This window comes from Durio zibethinus, chromosome 5 (assembly GCF_047325235.1).
Source record: "Durio zibethinus cultivar Kanyao isolate XHJ-2024 chromosome 5, ASM4732523v1, whole genome shotgun sequence".
Classification (NCBI taxonomy): domain Eukaryota; kingdom Viridiplantae; phylum Streptophyta; class Magnoliopsida; order Malvales; family Malvaceae; genus Durio; species Durio zibethinus.
This window is the reverse complement of record NC_143166.1, coordinates 30360704-30382132: the sequence shown is the minus strand read 5'-3', so window position 1 is coordinate 30382132 and position 21429 is coordinate 30360704. Positions and strand designations below refer to the sequence as shown.

The following is a 21429-nucleotide window of genomic DNA, read 5'->3' as shown; positions in this document are numbered from 1 at the left end:
TTGAGACTTTTTGCGATCTTTTATCTTTTTTTTTTCAAAAATTACCCCCAAATATGGAGGGTGATCTTTAGTTAGGGTTATTTAAAAAGGAAATCATAATAGGCTCAATAAGGGTAACAATGGATGGCTTTATGAATGGTAAAAAAAAGACGATCATTTATCATCTCAAACATGAATGCTTTCTTTGAAGATCATCTATTGAACAAAAATAAACCCATGAATGTTTATAAAGGATTGCATATCTATTTCAAATTTGCTAGTAGCTTACTTTTTTTTCTCTTAAATAGTATTTTTAGATCAATGTGAATCAGTTTTCAAAATTAAATCTCAGAATTATTGTTATCATTGTCTAAACATTCATCATTGAGAATGGAAATAAAAGGACATGTGAAATAACAAAGCACGAAATAATGGTTAGGATGAAAGAGAAAATGTAATGAAATGCATTATCCTTGTTTTTTATTGAAATGATAAAAAAAAATAAAATCTTATTGCAAAAAAGAATTCCTAACATTACTTTGAAAGAAAATCCAAAATGACAAACAACATCCAGCTTTAACATCTTTTTCTTTTCTAAAATTATGCCCCTATACGATCAAGTGAAGGATTTTTCTTGACAGCTAGCCGCTTAATTCATTGCAGCTCTCTCTAAGTCTTTTTATATCACACTCATTTTTTATCTTCATTTGAAGTATTGACATTGTGATTCGGTAATAGATTGCCATTAACATTAGGCATTGTTATCCCCTCTATATCAAAATTTATCATCTCATCCTTAATTAATCATTGCACTTTATGCTTTAGAGTAATGTAATTTTTAGTGAAATGACTAGCAATTATATAGTGGTAGTTACAGTGAGTTGTAGGATCTTACCATTTGGGATAGCATGGCTTGAGCAACTCCAGACGACTGAGGGTAATTAAGTGGTTATTATAGAGCTCTCAGTATAACTCTATCTAACTAATGGGAATTGGGTCAAATATAAGTTTTTCTAAGGTAGTTCATAGCTCTCGTGAATCACTTGTTGGGTTAGCATAATGAATCTAGGGTCAGCAATCTAGGGTCTTATAGGGAGTTGAATGTTTAGGCTATATATGAGAACATATTGATATACTGATGAGTAAGATGGTTGTAGAGAAGACTGATATGGGTAGGGTGAGACATTGTTCATAACAGGATAGTATGAGAAATAACCTTGTGGTGGATAAGATTGATATCTCTTGAACTGTCTATCAAAACCCATAGCTTGAGCTTCATTCTCTTTCTTTTTTATCATCTTCTTAGTTTTTCCTTTTTCAACTTACCATTTTTAGTGGCATTCTTAATTATTTCGCCCGAGATCACCATGTCAATAAAATTTTTTATAGTATTCCTATCATTTTTTCATAATAGCGAGATTTTAAAATGCTGACAAACAACACTGTGATTTTTTTCTTAGTAAAAAAAGATCGCACCTGAGTAGCTATGTCCCTCCACCTCTAGGCATACTCTTTGAATGATTCAGTCACTTTTTTTTTTTATATTCTGCAAAGATAGGTGATTAGGGACTAAGTCTATGATATGTCGATACTAACTAACGAAGTTATGGATCACTCTAAGACTTAATATAGGTCATGTCTAGTTAAACATACCACCTAGCAGCAGAACCCATAAGGCTATTTTGAAAAATGTGCATTAATAATTTTTTGTTATTAGCATAGATAATCATTTTTTGACAGTACATAGTAATGTGGGTCTTCGGATACTTTATACCATAATACTTTTTAAACTTTGAAACCTTAAACTTCAGAGGAATAATGACATCCATAACTAAACAAAGCCCAACAGCATCTACAGAACCATAAAAATTGATTCTCTCTATGGCTCGTAACTTTTCCTCTAATAAATTTATCTTCTGTTTAGCTTTTGAGTATTTTAAGGTCTTTTTTTCCTCAGGCCTCAATTTTTTTTCTCTTTTGGATCATCCAAGTTAGGGATTGATACCAGTTCTACTATCTTCTTAATAAAGACAAGATTTATATAACTCTGATATTACCTTGGGTTTGAAGTTAATGGCATTCTAGGGTTTGTATACCCTACAGGATATGTAAATTGCTGTGGTGATGGGTCTTGTGTGGATTAAGCTTGATGTAGCCTAAAACTAGTAGGGTACAAAGGGTCATCCACCTTTTGTGATGGATAGTCCTATTTACTAGTTTTTTTTCTATTCATTTTCCTTTGTTCAACTTATTAAAAGCATCCAAAATCTTACTCAACTCCTCCTCAAGCTTTTCTTGAGCTTTCTCCATCCTTTTGAAATGATTGAAATTTTTTTATTCAATTTGTCTGGCCCAAGCTCTTATACTGTATTGGTGAGTTGATTATATGAGATTTTTGCATGGTAGAGCTATCTTTGAACCTTGAGTACCACAATTATATTATCAGAAATGCTATGCTTTATGTTTGGTATGTTAATGCATGAATGAAATGTACATTTTCATGGATGAAATGTAATATAAAAATGAAGCAGATGCACAATATTACATATGACAATAAAAATTATGCATGAAATTGCACATGCACAAAGTCAAACAAAATGGTTAGATCATAAACTGTTTCTTTTTGTGTCCTAACTTCGAGTTACATCTATTAATGGGTAGGAAGAGCTTTACTTTAAGGCTGGCCTCTTAAGTGTTGATTATATGCAAGGTTAGGTGATTTTGACCACTAAAGCTTCCCAAATTGTTTATTACATCATTGTTAATCACAAACTAATAAGGCAATCCAATCTTTACCCATCACAAGCTACCAACAGAAAGGAATCAATTTGACTGAAAGTATTTTGCTAGCAATTATATAGATTATCATCTCATGAGAGTGTAAATATTTTAGTTCTTCCTAAGAAGGATGGAGCCTAAGTATAAAGCTTATGTAATGTAAATACATGTGATAGTGTGTGTGAAGGAACATATAATTGTCAACCCCATAAATCAAATAAGAGACAAAAAAAGAAAAATGTTAGTAAACACATAATTACAATTTAAAATCATTATATCAAAGGACAGGATATATTTAAAATTTTATGGCTTAACTCTCCATAGTATCCTTAATGGAGTCACCAAACTGTTATAACATTTAGATTCAAAAATCTATAGCTAGACTTAACCTATGGAGTCACCACCAATCTTTTTTAACTAGGTGTGATTGGCTACTAAAGGAATCTACCTTTTTAAGGAGTTTCTAAGCTTGACTAAGGGTTCTTAAAAGAATAGTTCGGGTCTACTAACCAGAACGGAGTTCAGGAGTTTGGTTATATATGAGAAAGGTTATAGCACCCTCACATGTCCATCCGAAGGATGATATCATTTTATTTTAAATTATCCTAAGGTCTTGATTTTAATAGTTTTAAATTTTAAGTTGAATATTGAAAATAATTTTTAAGATTCTTCATCAATCTAGTAGAACTCTTAAAAATATTTTTTCAACTTAAGAGTATTCAAGAATCTTATTTGTTTTCTTGAAGAGGCTCCGTCATTGAAAAAATGGTTTAATTATTTTTTGTTCTTTATTTTTTTGTCTTTTTATTGAAAATATATCTAATTATTCCACAATTTGGGTCAAATTAGAAATATTTTCTCTTTTTTGAATTTCTAAATTTTTCACTATTTGGGCCTATTTAATTTTTTTTTCCTTTTTTGAACTTTGGAAAGAAAATAATAAGACAATTAATTTTTTTATTAAAATTTCATTTAAATTCTTCTACTGTTTGGGATGAATTTAAAGAATTTTTTTACCTAGAGATTTCTTAAAAAATTTACTGTTAACTTTATAGGTTATATGGTGATCTAAGAGGAAGGTGAATTGGATCTCTCCAAATTCTTCCTAAATAATGATTTCAATATAGTTGAATGAAAATTAAGACAATAAGCCCTTTTGATAAAAATATAATGAAAACAATAACAATTAATGAACTTAAAATCAAATATGAACAATAATAAATTATAAGGAGATAAGGATAGAGAAATCAAACACAATAATTTATAGAGGTTCAGTCCTTCTCCACAAGGCACCTACATCCTCTCTCTTGGTTGTCTATACCAAGGCTCTAATCCACTATATGTTGAAGATTACAAACAAGCTTCTCAAAGTTTTACAAACTCAACATTACACACTCTTAAGGGTTATCCTCCCCCTTAAGCTTACAAGCACAATACAAAATTTTTGAAGTGTATTGCAAACTCTAAGAACTTCTCAAAGGTTGGGTGTTTGCTAATTTGAAGTATACAATGGTATAGACAAGAAAATGATGAATGAACAACAAAAATAATTTGGATACAATAAATGGAAAGATATAGTCTTTGAAGCTCTAAAAACTCTTGAATATTTGAGAGAATGAAAATATTGCTTGTTGGCTCTTGCTCTCTTGATTCATTAATCTTCTTGGTGTGTTGGAGTGCTCAATTTATAGAGAAATTGAAGAGGTAGCTGTTGGAAGTGTTTGGGAGAAGAAAATAGCCGTTGAAAGCATAAAAAAGTAGTTGTTTGAGTGTTTTCACCTAGAACCAATTGATCCTTTGTTGAGGGGATCGATTGGTTCATGTTTTGAACCATTTTTTACTTGAAAATCATGACCCGATTGATCCTTTCCATGAGGGGATCGATCTTGTCAGTGGCTGGGTGGTTATCTTCTGTTTTGCACTTTATTCACTAATTTGTTTATATCTTGAGTTATATAAATCCAAATCACAAACCGTTTGAAGATTTAGAAATTAGACTTAAAGAGATTTCTATCCATATAAAGTTTATCACCTAATTCACTGTGTATGAATTATAGTGAATTTTCAAAGTTAAGCCTTGTGCAGTTTTTTTGACAACTGCAGAGTGTCTAGTAAAAATTCAAAATCTTTTCTTAAAAAATTTGGATTTTGATTTTGTTTAATCCATTAGAAAGTAGACTTAAAGAGCTTTCCAACCATATGAAATTCAAATATTAAGACTTTGTGAATTAATACAGAAAAATAAAACAATTTCAATGTTGAAAAACTTTGTTCTTGTAAAATAGCTTTCTTAAGTTAATCTATTTCTCAAAATCAATATTATCAAAATTGTATTAAGTCCAAAGTGAATAAGTTCACTTTAAAAACAAAAATTGGACTTTCATTTAAGCTCAAATAAATAATCTTTAAAGATAGATTTGGTTTGAGAAATATGAAAACAAAGAAAGGTTTGTTTAAGCTTTGAAAATCATATTATTTATTTAGTATCAAAATATAAAACTTAAGAACATGTACTAAATAAATCCTTTTTCAAAATCTTGATCAAGTTTATTTAACTTTAATGTTTTGTCATTTCAAAATAAAGATCAATTCGAGGCTAATAATTTATTTTTAGGATCAAACGCTTACCACTATACCAAAAGCTATAGTTGATAGTGAGGTGCAACTCTATTTGCTTATTCTCTTTTGGTAGTGCAGAGCCCCGTTCTAAGTGACAGGTGGACATAAGGGGCTTCTCAAAGCCTTAATGAGATATCTCACCCATTGGGCCTCGACAGGTTGGGTTGCCATCATTGAAATCCGATCCACCATGAGATACCTCACCTAGATGAATCGACATATCGAATCTGTAAGGGAGACCGCTGGACCCCATAATCCAACAATCTCCCCCCCAGTGGCACCTGGGGGACTCGAACCTGTAACCTCGCTTTGATACCAGTTTTCAAGATCAAACACTTACCACTACACCAAAAGCTATAGTTGATAGTGAGGTGCAACTCTATTTTCTTATTTTCTTTTGGTAGCGCAGAGCCCTGTACTAAGTGATAGATGGACATAAGGGGCTTCGTAAAGCCTTCATGGGATATCTCACCCATTGGGCCTAGGTAGGTTAGATTGCCATACATCGAAATCCGATCCATCATGGGATACCTCACCCAGATGAATTGATATACCAAGTTCTTAAGGAAGATCGCTAGACCGCATAATCCAACATTTACCATTTGAAATTTCTAAGAATCTCATCATTGGATAATTATCAAATAGTTTCAATAAAAAATGTTTATTTTAACTTATTATTATTTTTTCTTTTTTTTTTGTTTGAAAATAATTATTAATTATTGTTATTGAAATTTTATCTAAATTATTTCATCGTTTGGGACAAATTTAGAAAAAAAATTTCTCACATAAGAATTTTATAGAAATTTACCATTTAAAATTTTTATAAATTCCATTATTGGATAATTAATATTTATTCTAAAATTTTTTTTATTTTGTTTTATATTTTTTATTCCTAAAATCTAATTATGTAAAAATACAAGAAAAAAATAAATAAATAAATGGAATAAATAAATATAAATAATAAAATAATAAAAATACCAAAATAGGGCATGGCTCAACTAGGCGGTTGCGACACGGCTTAACTTCAAGTATATAATACAGCTCAGAAACGGGGCTTGAAGGAAATCGGCTTGGCTCGGGTCAGCTCAACTGAAATGTCTGATTGGGATGAGAGTTGGTGAAGTGGGTTGCGCTTGGATTGGGTTGGCTACTTATAAATGCACGAATCCTACTCTTCTTTATAACGTCCAAAATGACATCGTTTTACTTAGCTATAAAAGCTAGAGATTAGCCTTTTTCTCCAAACCTCACATTTGCCTTTTCTCTCCTATTTCTTCTTCTCTCCCTATCTCTCTAAGAACGGAAGAAACCAGGTCAAAAACTTCAAAGGTTTCTAGATCTCGGCATCGGCGCCACTATACTTCGCGACCGACGCTGCCGTATTTCGTCAATGTTCTGTGGACTATTAAACCAAAATTTACACCATCGATGCTTTTCACTGTTCTCGTCTCGAATATGGACTTGATATTTTTGAAAATCCACCTCTAATGCCTCAAATTTGAAGCTAAAAGTAACAATTTTCCTTTCCCTATTTCAATCTCTTCCACTGTCAGATCTTCTTCAACTTTTGATATGTTGTTTCTCTCGTCAAGCTCTTTACCCTCACTGTTCAGATCTCTCAGAAATCATGTCGACCGTCACCTGTCACCACCGTTACCAAGGGAGTTTCTAATTTTCCATTTTTTTTTGTTTTTGTTTTTGATCTCCTTTGGTTTCTAACTTGGCTTTTTTATTTATCTTTGTTAATATTTGGTTGCTATGTTTTTGAGCTTCTTGATATCTTGTTGCTTTGTGGTGCATTTGTTGAATATGGGTTGTACTACTTTGTGATTGCTGGTGCAGTGATTTTTTTATGATAGCTGAATGAAAAGTTGGTTAACTGGAGTAGTGCTTTCTTGAATCCTTCTGTGCTTTCTGAAAATTAATTTTAGAGAGTTGGGTTATGGCTGGAATCGGTTGGCAAGGTATAGGGCTTCTGAATTTGTGATTTTGGTGATGACAAGGTCAAGCACTTGGCTCTTGAGGGTGATGGCCTGATGGTGATAAAAGCTTGACAAATTGGCATTGATGCTAAAATATTTGGTTTCTTTATTTGCTAGGAACAAATTTTTTGAGAATTAGGCTAGGAATTGGATGTAATTTTTCTGTGTTTCTCGTGCTTTTCTGCTTGAATTCCCGTGTCCCTATTGTTGTGAATTGCAATGATTTATAAAACCAAGCTGATAGAGTTTTAGCTTAACTCTAATTAGTGTCCAAAGCTAAAGATTAGCACATAATTAAGCTTTCTAATAACAATCATCAACAAACCTAATCTTAAATTTTTAGCTTTTTTTTTTCTTTATTAATCAGATAATAATAAAAAAAAAACTATAGATAGACCATAAAATAAATATGATAAATACAAAATAAAATCTAAAATAAAAATGGATTAATGAGAACTAACACATATACTATGGCAACACAATTTGAAGCCTTAACGAGAAGAACTTACATGAAATTTTTAATGAGAACAACTTATTTTAAGTGAAATTTGAGAAATTTTTTATTAAAAAGAAATAAAAATTTTAATAAGAAGTTTATGATAAAGTTAAATGAGAATATCAATAATATGTAAAAAAATATTATTGAAAATACTGTTTATAATAAAGTTTGGTTAATATTTATTTAACAATAAAAATTCTATTAAAATTTTTATTAAAAATGTCTATATAAAAAATATATCAAAATTTATTAAATTTTTAAAAAAATTATATACTTAATCTATTTAATAAAAAATTTTAATCAATTAACTTTGATTTTTAATTTTTAATTTTATTTAATCAATTTTAATAAAAAAATTTCATAAATTTCACATAATGTAACACTTTCCTAAAATTTAATTCACAATTGTCACCAACTCACCGTAACATAGATTAACATATTCATAAAGTTCAAACAAAAGAAGTTTAACCATGACAAATTCATGATAGTACTTCAACTGCCTTTTTCAATCCTTCCACTAGAAATTCTTGGAGGAGAACCATGAATATATATAGCAAAAGTTATGTAATGATTGCTTTTAAAAAAATAAAAAAAGTAATAATATTATCATTGCACAAATTGATAAGATTTTTCATTGGTCAACAAGTTTAATTATTTACCGTACAGTACTTGTAAAAAAAAAAAAAAAAAAGAGGAACACCAAGTCTGATCAGAACAGTCTCACATGAGGGCACAGTTAAACAAAGCAAATCAAATTTGCATCCCCTCAGACCCAATCAACTTTGTGAGCCCAAAAGTACAAGCCATGGCCATCCATCCTCCAACAAGCACCCTGGCGCTAGACTTCATCACTGGAGTCCCCCCAAGCAAAGCACCCACCACTCCGAACACCACCAAAGCCATGCTAGCCACCGCAACCACCAAAGCCATCCTCACCTTATGGTCTCTTATAAAGCCTGCAGCCAATAGCGGGATCACTGCTCCAACTGAAAAGGCCATGGCTGATGCTGCAGCAGCATGTCCTGGATTTGGCAGCTGCTTCCTCTCAGTCACTTCCTTATTTTCTCTTTCTGATCTCTTTTGCTTCTCTCTTTTCATTTGAGCTATCTCTACATCCCTTTGAGTGTATACAGACACAAACTCTCCGATTGCCATGCTGCAGGCTCCAGCAATCAATCCTGCGAAACCTGCTATAATCATGGCTTTGATGTCTTCTTTAACAGAGCCAACACCCATCATTAGAGATGCAACAGAAACCAATCCATCGTTGGCTCCCAAAACAGCCGCTCTAAGCCACTGTCCTCTCTGAGAGTAACCAAACTCATTAATTGCAGGTTCTTGAATTTGGTTTTTCTCCGTGTCAATAACATGTATGGACATCTCGACATTGTCAAGAGACGAAAGTTGATGGGTTTGAGAGGCAGCCATGATGGACAAAAACAAGGATATACAAAAAGGAAGGGCTTGTGGAGGACACACGCTCCTGATCTAGAGAATTTATAGACAGATTTGCAATGGTGAGTGGGTTGATTATGAGTTATGTGGGGCACTATCTCAGCGATAAGGAGTGTGGAAGGCACACGCATTCCCATTTGTTCAGTTCATTTCTTGCATAATTGGGAGTAATTAAGCAATGAGAGCCTGATCAATTAATTAATTTAGGCAAGCCAGTCTAGTATATGAATACATCATCCTCTTAAGGAAATCATGACCGCCCAGTCTTCATAAAAATGTTATCTATCTATCCATATATATATATATGTATGTATATGTATATGAATAATCAATTAATTAATTTAGGCAAGCCAATCTCCTATATGATTATATCATCCTCTTAAGGAAATCATGACCGCCTAATCTTCATAAAAATGTTATCTATCTATCTATGTATCTCTTTCTCTCTCTTTATATATATCTATATATATATATATATATATATGAAGTTTCATATCTTACAACTGTCAATTTCTAGTTTTGCATCAACGTTAGAATCAAAGTTGTAAATCGGAATGTATAACAGCTTGGAATTGATGCGAACAATAATGTTTCTTACTCTCTTACATGACAATTCATGTAATGATATGGGCCCAGCCCCATTCTTTTTGACCAATTAAAGGCCAAGGCCATTTTGTTTTAGGCAACCGATAAATAAAGTCCTAGTTACTAATGAGGCGAGGGCTACTCTTAAGTGGCGTGAAAAAAAAAGTGAAGAGAAAAAAAAAAAAAAAAAACAAAGATGAGAGAGAAAAGGAAAAAGGAAAAGAGAGAGCTATTAGTTTGATCAAGAGGTTGAACGGAAATTAATCTATAGTCCGATTGAATTAAAATTTTGTTAGCATATTTATAATTTAGTATTTTATATTTTGAATAGTGGAGATTGGAGTTAAAACTCTCTACAAGTAAATCTAAAGTATATTTATTGAGTCACTTATTTGGTTAGATTTTTCTAATTGTCTCTCTTATTATTATCTAATTTTAGTTTTAACTAGAGAAGAACTTCGTATATTAATTATTTGATAGTTCAGATTTTTTTTATGGTTCGTGATTTTTTTTATTTTACACTAGAAGATTTTTCACATAAATCTTGGTATGATTTATTTTTTCTACATTGTTGATTACTAATTATTGTCTATTTGTTATAAGTTTATTATGATATATTGCTTTTGCATTATTGTGTTTGTTACTTCGGGCTTAACAAGTGGTATTAGAGTTATAGTAATTTTGCGAAATCAATACAATAGCAATCTAGGACAGAAGAAAATACTATTTGAGATCATGAAAGGTGATATTGGTTCCATGATAAAATTAACAACATCAAATTATTCAGTTTGAAAGCCAATGATGGAAGATTATTTATATTACAAAGATTTGTATGAGTTGGTATTGGATGATTCGGCTAAACCAGCAAATATGAAAGATGAAAGCTGAAAGCTCGAAGAAACTAGGTAAAAAGATGTTGACCATAGTTAAAAAATAGATTGATATCAATATGTTCTATCATATAGTGTAAGAGATAGATGCTCCAACTGTTTGAAAAAAATTAGAAGCATTGTATAAAAGAAAGATATGCATGAATAAAATTATGCTTGTTAAAAAGTTACAACTTTACAGTACAAAGATGAGCAATCGATTACAGAGCATTTGAGTGATTTTTAAGATATCTTTAATCGAATAACTACTGAAGAGTTTAAAATGGTTGTTGAAATGAATGTGTTATTTTTTTAGGTTCATTGTCAGACAGCTAAAATATTGTAGTTGTGATTGTTCTTAGTTTAGCTTCTAACTATAATGTGACATTAGAGATGATAAAGGAAAGTATACTTAATGAAGAAGCAAGATAAAAAGAGTCAGACTTAGAGAATTAAGCTTTTGTCATAGAGAACAAGGACACTAATATCAACAGTGTTATAATTCGAAAGGTTATAGTAAATCCAAACATAAAATCAAGTCTAGAGATAAAGTGAAATTCTACCTTTGTGGTAAATTTGATCATATAAATTGGAATTGTAAAATCTTGAAACAAAAGCCAAAAGATGAAAAAAGGTAAGAGTTCAAATAATGGTAATGTTACAACGATAAATTCAGATAATGATTCAATTACTTTAATTTGTACACGTGATGATTATAATCATGTTACTGATCTAGACATTAAGTGGATAATTGACATAGGAGTGATAAATCATTGTGTTCCCAAGAGGAGTTGTTTACAACTTATAAAGTAGAAAACTTTAGTTGCACCAAAATGGAAAAAAAATGTGTCACAGATTGTTGGGATCGATGATATTATTGTACAAATTAGTACATGCTGTATGTTGACTTTGAAGGATGTAAACATATTTTAGATATGAAAATAAACTTATTTTCGATTAATGTTTTTAACAAGGAATGATATGTTATATAATGTATAATGTATAAGAGATGGATGCAATTGAACGATAACTAGATAAATGCCATTGAAGATAATGTTTAAGCAAATTTGTGATACAAAAGGCTAGCACACATGAGTAAGAAGGGGTTATAGATTTTGGTGAGATAGTCTCTCATTTCCTTGAACAAAAGTTTATCTTTCGATTCATGTAATCATTGTTTGTATGGCAAGCATCATAGAGTTTTTTTTTAAGTGTTCTTAAAGGAAAAAAATATATTGGAATTGATTCATTATGATGTATGTAATCCCATTGAGACTGAGTCATATAGTGGTAATAGATAATTTATTTCTTTTATTGATGATGCTTACGACTTAAGTATATATGTTGAAAAACAAAAGCTAGGTATTATAGTATTTTAAAAAATTTAATATCATGGTGGAAAGGATGACAAGGTTGCCTTTAAAGTGTATTTAGATTGATAATGGTAGAGAATACACATCAAAAGATTTAAGAATACTATTCAAAGCATGGGATCAGGCATGAGATGATAAAACTTGAAACATTATAGCATAATGGTATAGCTGAAAGGATGAATCGCACTATTGTGAAAAAGTCTGATGTATGCTGAGGATGACAAAATTACCAAAGTCATTCTGAGGTGAAGTAGTCAATATAACCTACTATTTGATTAATAAATCACCATAAGTTCATTTAGGCTTTGATATTTCAAAAAGAGTGTCAACAGGAAAAAAGTGTAAAGCATTCATACATGTGTCAAAAGTGTAATACCCTTCTCGTAATTTTTGTTATATTATTTTTTATATTATAAAAATATTATTTTTTATTTTATTTTACCTTAGGAGTTTTAATTTTGGTATGTTGTTGGATGAATTTATAAAAGGGACTAAATTGTAAAAATAAATTTTGGATGATTTTGGCAATAAAGATTGTTTTAAACAATAGAACAATTTAAAGGGTCATAATGTAATTTACCAATTTTAGGTCACTGGAACTCCTTACTTCGATGGCTTATTTGGTTGAATTTTAGGTGTTTTTGATAGTACAAAATGTGATCTTTCTAATGGTACAATTAGTTTATTCAGATGATTTATAGGTTAAGAGAATTGAGATCCCAAAATAAACTTTATTAATATGAAACTTAGAAGATTTGGGCAGTTTGTGATAATTTATCAAGTTTTGACCTCTGAAACTTAGGTTTTAGAAAATAATCTTTACGAAAACAAAATTCTAAGTTGTAGTATGACATTTCTACTTTAAATTCATGCCTCCTTTTATCAGTAAAAATTGTGAGATGTTAGAGATTTTTTGGCTTAAAATAAGTTAAATGATCACAAAATGTGAAAATTTCATAATTAAAAAATTTTTATTTTTAATTATTTTAAAAATTATTCCTAGCCAATATTTGATGTATTTAGTTGTAAATTACATGAATTTTAGTTATATTATTTTTAATGAATTTTTACTCATTTTAAAATATTTTTATTGTATTAATTTCATATTATTAGTATTGTTAAAAGATTATTAAATTAGATTTAGACTTATAAAAATGATTACTATTAAATGTTAAAATTAAATATTTATAAAAGTTTATATTGCTACTGATTTTTATGTTTTAATTCTTAATTTCATATTTATACTAAATTTTAAGCATTTTGCTATAGTAAAAGAAAATTTGTTCTAATAAGTTAAAAATACTTTTAGATAGTTCTCATAAAGGTTGCTACATAATTCAATTTACTTATGATAACCAACGGAAGGTTTGCCTTATTAAATTTATGTTTTCAGATTAAATTATGATTTTTCAAATATTTCTTAAAATATTAACACATTAAGAGATTTGTGTGATTTGCTAAGTTTCAATTTAACGCATCAGGTAAGTGACTTGATATTCTTTCAGTTTTTATGTCACTAAAAATTAGCCTTAATATGTTTAGAGTTGATATATATAATATATATTGTTTTATCCATTTGTTTGGTAAATCGAGTTAAGTATGCAAATATATATATATATATATATCATTTCTTTGTTATGAGTTTGGAATATGATTTGATATTATTTTGATTTTTGAATATGATCTCGTAATAATAAATTTATATAACTATCGATTGTCGAAATATGAAATTTTACTGAATGATTATGGAATTGAATTTGTATGGATTATATTTTGAGAAAGTATATGAATATTTATTTTGTTTATGTTAGATCATCTAAAAATATCTTTTGATTTTTTCTCCTAGTATAACTATGTTCTGACCCTACCAATGTGATTAATTGTTGGTCATGTTGACATGTACTTTGTGATATTGATACCAATTTTGAATTATGCCACTGTTGAGAATAATAGTTTTTGTTTACCATGCCATCAGTGATATATTTCTATCTCATTGCATAAAATGGGTTACTATGATATACTTCTATCCCATTACACTAAAGGGTTTACTATGATTTTTGTTCTATCCTATTGCACTAATAGGTTAATTATGATTGTTGATGCAACAATTTAGTTGCTTCTGATATACTTTTTTTCCATTGCATTAAAAAGAAAATTTTGATTTTGACCTATGCCATAGGGGTTAAAGTGGTCGTAATATGTTACAAGAGACTAATAAAATTTATAGTTTTGTGATATTTGATTTCACTTTGTGATATGAGAATCTAGTTTTAAGAATATAGCTTGTGAAAATATGTTTGTGAATACAAGATTACCTAAAATATTTTTGATTATTTAGTTGATATTTTGGTTTAAATGTTTTGTAGTATACATAATCCAACTGAGTGGATGTTGGTTACTTACTGAGTCTTTATACTCATTCCTTTAATTTTTTTTGCTTTTTCAAATTTTGATGTTTATATCCTGGGAAGCTTAATCTTGACACCTACTTAGATTAGCAAGAGTAGCATATGTCTTTAGCATGATATAGCTTTCAAAATGAGTATTTTATTATTGATTCAAAAAGTTTTGTTAGTAAGAATTTTAGTATATTCGACCAACTTGTAAATGGTATAATTTTGTAAACTTTAGATTTTGTAAAATATTATTTTAAAGATAATTAGAGATTTTAATTCAATTTAATATATGTTACCTTGCATGCTTATAAAATTCATCGCATGAGTATTTGACGTTGTTATGTCCTAAATTTCGGCTTTGAAGCACGACAGAAAAAGCATAGGTTAAAACTTAAAAATAAAGTCACAATATGTGTTTGTTCTATATGATGATGAGCAATTTAGTCACAAACTATAGGATCCTTTGAAGAAAAAAGACATTTAGTAGCAGAGATGTGATTTTCTATAAAAAAAGAAAGCATAGTAGACATTGAGGAAAGTGAGAAGATTACATGGGTTACTGTTGAGTATGATGGTTCAACATTGATAGAGGTTTCACCTAGAAGAGCCAAAGATGTAGAAATGAACAAGATATAGAACTTAGGGATACCAATAAGCCAATTACAGTTAGTGATAAGCTATATGCAATAAGTTTTGAGTAGAGTGAACAATTCTTTTTACCAGATAACGTTGAGCAAGTAGAGCTATCTTCAGCACTAGGTATTATAAAGTCTCAACCAATAAGATATACCAAAATGCATTGACCATTCACAAAGTATCCAAATTTAGATTTTATTTTAGTTACCAGTAAAAAAAAGTTAAAGAGCTCTAAGATATATAACTACTTTTGATAGAGCGCATTAGTTAAAAGCAATGAAAAAAAATGAAATCATTACGAAAAAAAAAAGCAAATATAATCTTATTAATCCTTCAAAAAAGATAAGTCCATTAAAGAATAAATTAGTGTTCAAGTTGAAAAAAAGATGGTGAAAAGCTAGTGTGGTACAAGGATCGATTGGTGGTGAAAGGTTTTTTTTAAAAACCCAACATCGATTTTGATGAGATCTTCTCTTCAATGTGAAGATGAGTTCTATTTGAGTGGTATTGGGATTAATAGCTAGTTTGAATCTTGAACTTAAGTAACTTGATGTCAAGATAGTATTCTTGCATGGTGACTTGCAAAAGGAGATTTATATGAATAAAGCTTGAGGGTTTTAAGGTGAAAGGGAAAGAATATTTAGTTTGTAAATTGAAAAAAAGCTTGTGTGGCTTAAAACAAGCTTTGCAACAATGATACAAGAAGTTTGATTCTTTTATGGTAGTTATAGTTATAAAATAATGAAAATAGATCTTTGTGTGTATGTCAAAAATTTTTTTGATGATAACTTCATTATTCTCTCATTATATGTTGATAATATGTTGATTATAGGATAAAATGTTGGAATGGTTAGCAAGTTAAAAAAAAATAATTGTCTAAGTCCTTTGATAAGAAGAATTTAAGTCCAATAAAGCAGATTCTCAATACATATAATATTTAGGATAAGAGAATTGAAAAGTTGTAGTTATCACAGAAAAAGTATGTTGAATGGGTGCTTAGTAAATTCAACATTCAACATACTAAATCAGTTAACATTCCACTTGTTAACCCTCTTCATCTAAGTAAAAAATCTTATTTGATGACTAAAGAAGATGAACTAACTGTGTTTAATATTTTCTTTATTTCTCTGTAGTCAGTTCTTTGATGTATCTTATGATTTGCACACGATTTGATATTGCTCATGCAGTTGGTATAATGAGTAAATTTCTTTTTAATCAGGGGAAGGTTTATTGAAAAACAGTGAAATTAATCTTCAAATATTTGAAAGTCATCTTAAAAATATGCTTGAGTTATAGAAGTAGACAACTAGGATTTATATTGCTGACATGGCAAGTGACCTTGATGGTAAAAAATTTACTTCAAGATATTTGTTTACTTTTACAAGAAGAGCTGTGTCTTGAAAATTTAAGTTACAAAAGTGTGTTGCCATGTCGACTAAAGAGGTTGAATATATCATAGCAACTGAAGCATGTAAAGAAATGCTTTGTATGAAAAGTTTTCTTCTTAAATTGAAATTGAATCAGAAAGAGTATATGGCATTTTATGATAGCCAGAGTAATTTAGATTTGAGTAAGAATACCATATATCATGCTAAAATGAAGCATATTGATGTTAGATATCATTGGTTGTATTTGGTGATTAAATAGTAGTAGATGCAGCTGAAGAAAGTTCATATTGATAAAATGCAGCAAATATGTTGACTAAGACACTTAGAAAGGAAAAGGTTAAGTTCTACAATAACTTAGTTGGAATGGATTTCTTGGCCAAGATAAATTCTAAATTAAACTATTATAGTGATAGATCTCATCCTAATGAAGCTAGAAGGGAAGATTGTTATGATGTGGGTCAAACCTTATTTTTTTTAACTAATTAAAGGTCATGTGGGTTTTGTTTTAGGCAACCAAGAAATAGTGCCATAGTTACTAATGAGGTGAGGGCTGTTTTAAATGGCATGAAAAAAAGGGTGAGCCGCCAAAGAGAAAGAGAAACCATAAAAAGAAAGAGAGAAAAGGGGAAAGGAGAATGGAGATTTGTCAATTTGATTAAGAGGTTAAATGGAAGTTGATTCATAGTTCGATTGAGCTAAAATTTTGTTAGCAAATTCATAACTCAATGTTTTACATTCTGAATTGTGGAAATTGGAGTTAAACCTCTTTATTAACAAATTCAAAGTGTATTTGTTGAATTAGTTATTTGGGAGAATTTCTTCAATTGTCTTTTTAATTGTTGTTTAGGTTTAGTTTTAACTAAATGAAAATTTTATATATTTATTATTTGATAGTGGAAAATTTTTTGGTGATCCATGATTTTTTTTTTTAATATTAAAAGGTTTTTCACGTAAATTTTGATATACTTTATTTTTATTGTGTTATTGATTATTGATTATTATTTGTTTATTGTGGATTTATTGTGATATATTACTTATGTATTATTGTATTTATCATTTCATGCCAATAAAGCGATCCACCTCAATTTTCATTTTTTTTCTTCCACCCCATCACTTGCATACTTGAGTTCGAATTTGGTAACATGGCGTTTAGAAAAGATGGATTGAGAACAAAAAAGGGAATGAATCAAACTTTGTAGGACTCTGCTGACTCGACGGAAGCTCACTTGGATTCATGTTCTGTTTGGCAAAGGTTCAGATATCCAATACCAAATCTCAGCTATTTCTGTATACACTTTTTTCATCTTCGATAATATTCGTGTAAATTTTTGACATACTCTCAAAATTCGAACCTATAATCAGTAGGGCAACCTTAAATGTTTGTTTGTTGGTTTCAAAACTAAGATCGAGTACTCAATTAATTTCTGTTAAATTATTTAAAACAAACTGATTTTCCCAAAATTAACACATAAAGAGATCAACAAACAAAAGCTTGGTGTTGATACTTACAATTCTCCTTTTATATATCTCCTTATATAAAAACATGCATCACATTTCAACATAAAACAAGAGATTTGCAGCTTATAATAAATGGAGAAAACAGGTGTTGGACTCATCAGTGTTTGGCATGTAATTAAAATATTGGCAAAGGGGCTTAATTTGTAAAGATGGGATTGGGAGGTAGGTCTAGTGGAATAATTATGTAGAGGTGGATTACTGACTTGGAGAGCATACAGATTACTTGTTACTTTAGACATGGAAGATTAAAGAATACTTAGTTTTATATATATAGTGTTTAAGGAAGTGCGGTTTCCACACGAAAGTTGCCAATGCATCAGCCCCAACCACACACCATTACGGCTAAAATAATGAACTAAAGCTTGAAGTTCGTTCACCAAATTTGCACCTTCCACTCAAATCGTATCTTTTTTCCTCGATTTCTGGGGCTGCTTTAGCCCACTCCTCCCACCCCTTCCTTTTATTTTTTTTTTTATTGTTTTAATAGAAAGTGACAATTGCTTAATTGAATAGTAGACCACACCAAAGCAACTTGGTAATTGAAAATTGACTTTACGTTCTTCTTCACTCTTACTCCACGTCAGTTCCGGCGCGTGCTAGACCTGGGATATCAAAAGCAGAAAACTCCACTGTTGGTTTTGCGGCAAATCACCCTTCCATAAGAAAAAGGTTAAGCGATTACAGCCTGTTGGGAGGCAGCTAATTTTCTCAGGAGATGCTTTAACCTTTACGCATATTGAATCAAACTAATCATCTTCCAAGGAATGGTGGTGGGTGTGGGAGAACAAATGCCTATTACAAAGTGAAGAGTTGTCTAACACAAATTATGTCTGTTGATATTAAAGCATTCTCTAGCCAGTAGATTTCCAAGAAACTTGATCAAATATAAAGTGAAGAGTTGTCTAACATTAAATTTTGACCAAAAAATGTTGAGCCAAGATGAACCAAAAAGGACCGTTACCAAGTCATGATCTTGCCTAACCAAGCTTCTTCAAGAGATGATCCAGATAAAATCCTTCCATTTAGCCATTTTTCGTGATGTCACCACTTTCAACACTGAACCTTGCTTTTGTGCTTGTTAGCCAAGATCACAATCTTACAACAAAATGGCCTCTTATATTAAGCGCTAGCGAACAACTACAAAAATGAAAAATTAGAAAAGCCCTTAGGAAAAAGGAAAAAAGAAAAAGGCAAACCTTACACTTAAGCTCTTTACAGAAGAGTTCAGAAAATAAACGCACCTAACCATTTTGCAGCAAGTCCATTAGTCTTAACTATTCAGGGCACAATAATAGATGACAGATCATTATTGGAAATCTCGATGACATGGAAATAATATTTTTCCGCAGCTAAAAGAGCTTGTAATTATATATTGCAGCAAGCAAATTAACCATTTGCATCATCTAGAAGTGGAAAAGAAAAATGCCCTTTGCATGGCTTCTATATATCCTTTTGACAATGGATTGTTTCTCTTAATTGCAATTGCATATAGTAACATGTTATAGACTTATTGTGGGATTGGGATATAAGTGTTAATTCTAATACAAGACAAAGAACTTGTTGACCCCAATCGTACAAACAATACTGTGATTTACTAGGTGGAGAGGATAAAATGTATGAACCTTTTGCATGGTCTACAGCTGCATTTTTTTCTTCTCTAAGTAAGGATTGTTTAGCTGAAAATTCAATACCACCCACACCAGATGCCAGATACTAAACTCTGGCCAAAGTGTGGACAAGGAGGACAATTGGGTGCAAGAAGTCTGCCATAAAAGGTAATTGCTTAGGCGGTACTCGTCCCCTGTGCGGATTAAAATGTCGGGGTCTGGTGCAATTGCCATATACATGTGCTTTTCAATGTCTGCCAACTTTATAAGGTTCTCATCCTGATGGCCGCAAGCGTCAATTCCCCTGATTTCTTGAATATGATTGCATTTTTCTTGGCAAGATTCTTGGACAGCATGAATGATCTCGTCCGAGTAAGTGTAGCAAACACAGATTGTGAACACAAATTTAGAGTAACCAGCAGTGGCTTCCATAAGTCTCAGGGCTGCATCCCTAAGATCTGCACTTAAGAGTGCTAGGTTTCCGGCAAAATGAACTCTCACTGGAAGATGTTTCGCTATCCTAGTCAACAGTGTGATACTCTCCCTCAACAAATCCATAATTTTTTGAACTTCGTTTGGCTTTCTTCTGAAATTATCAATGCTGAAGGCATAAGCAGAAAGATATTTCACGCCAAGCTCATAGCAATTAACAAGCAAACACAAGAGAGCAAAAGCCCCTGCATCGTGACCTGCTCCTTCATCTAACTTCTTCTTTTTAGCATATCTTCGGTTTCCATCCATAATGACAGCAATGTGAGAGGGGATTGGACCAACTCTAAGAACTCGAAGCACAAATTTTCTTATGAAACTCGTCCATCCAAACAAGATTTTTCCTACAATGTCGTCTTTCATCATGTCAAATTGTTGTACTTAAAAAGTGACAGATGAGATGAAGAGTTGTAGTCTCGGAGAGTGGATATTTAAGGCACCATGTCATTGTCATGCTTCTACCAATTTGTGCAACATTTCGCGAGCATGTTGGAAGTGTGACAACTGAACTCGCATTAAATTTTATCTCATCTTGGAATTGCTGTAACTACCTTCTCAATTACTGTAACTACATGCTTATGGAGGGTAAGAGCCTAAGATGTTGCCCAAATTGGCAGCTTACAGATGCTTGAACATGTATAATGTAAACCGAGGCGAACCCGCAACTCACTCTAATTCATTCTTACAATTTTTTTAAAAAATAGAATTTTAAAATTTAAATATTAATATTTACAACTTCATCTCATGCATTACAAATACCACCAACTACTCTTCCCCACTTTTTTTAGATTTTTCTTCATGTTTCTTATCTCTAGATTTTTCTAGTCTAAATATTTTCTATGCATACTTTTTATAAATAGACTTTAATTTTTTAGATAATGTTACAAATGATTTTTAGATTATAATGAAACAATCAATTTAACATTTAAATTTTGAATATTTTTAATATAATATTTGAGTTATAAATTTATTATTTAATATAATATTTAAAGAGTTATTTACTCTTTACATGTCACTATTCAAAATTAATCACCTTAAAATTGAATAGTTATTATATTAAATAATTTTTAAATTCAAATATAATTTTAATCATTTCATTATAATTTAAAAGTAATATGTTTATATGTCGGTTTAGTAACCAACATTAAAGCTTATATAAAGATAAAAGGTATGGTGCCTAAAGTGTGTGGACCAAGGAAGAGTGGCGTGCTGTGTAGAAAAGTAAAGTGAGCGATTGACGAGTGACATGAGAAGTG

At 30.6% G+C, this 21429-nt stretch overlaps 2 pseudogenes; both read right to left on the bottom strand.

Moving 5' to 3' along the window:
* Positions 1 to 8263: 8263 nt before the first annotated feature.
* On the bottom strand, positions 8264 to 9306 carry LOC111282832 (vacuolar iron transporter homolog 1 pseudogene; annotated as a pseudogene).
* A 9801-nt stretch (positions 9307 to 19107) lies between these two features.
* On the bottom strand, positions 19108 to 20583 carry LOC111282867 (dehydrodolichyl diphosphate synthase CPT3 pseudogene; annotated as a pseudogene).
* Between the last annotated feature and the right edge of the window lie 846 nt (positions 20584 to 21429).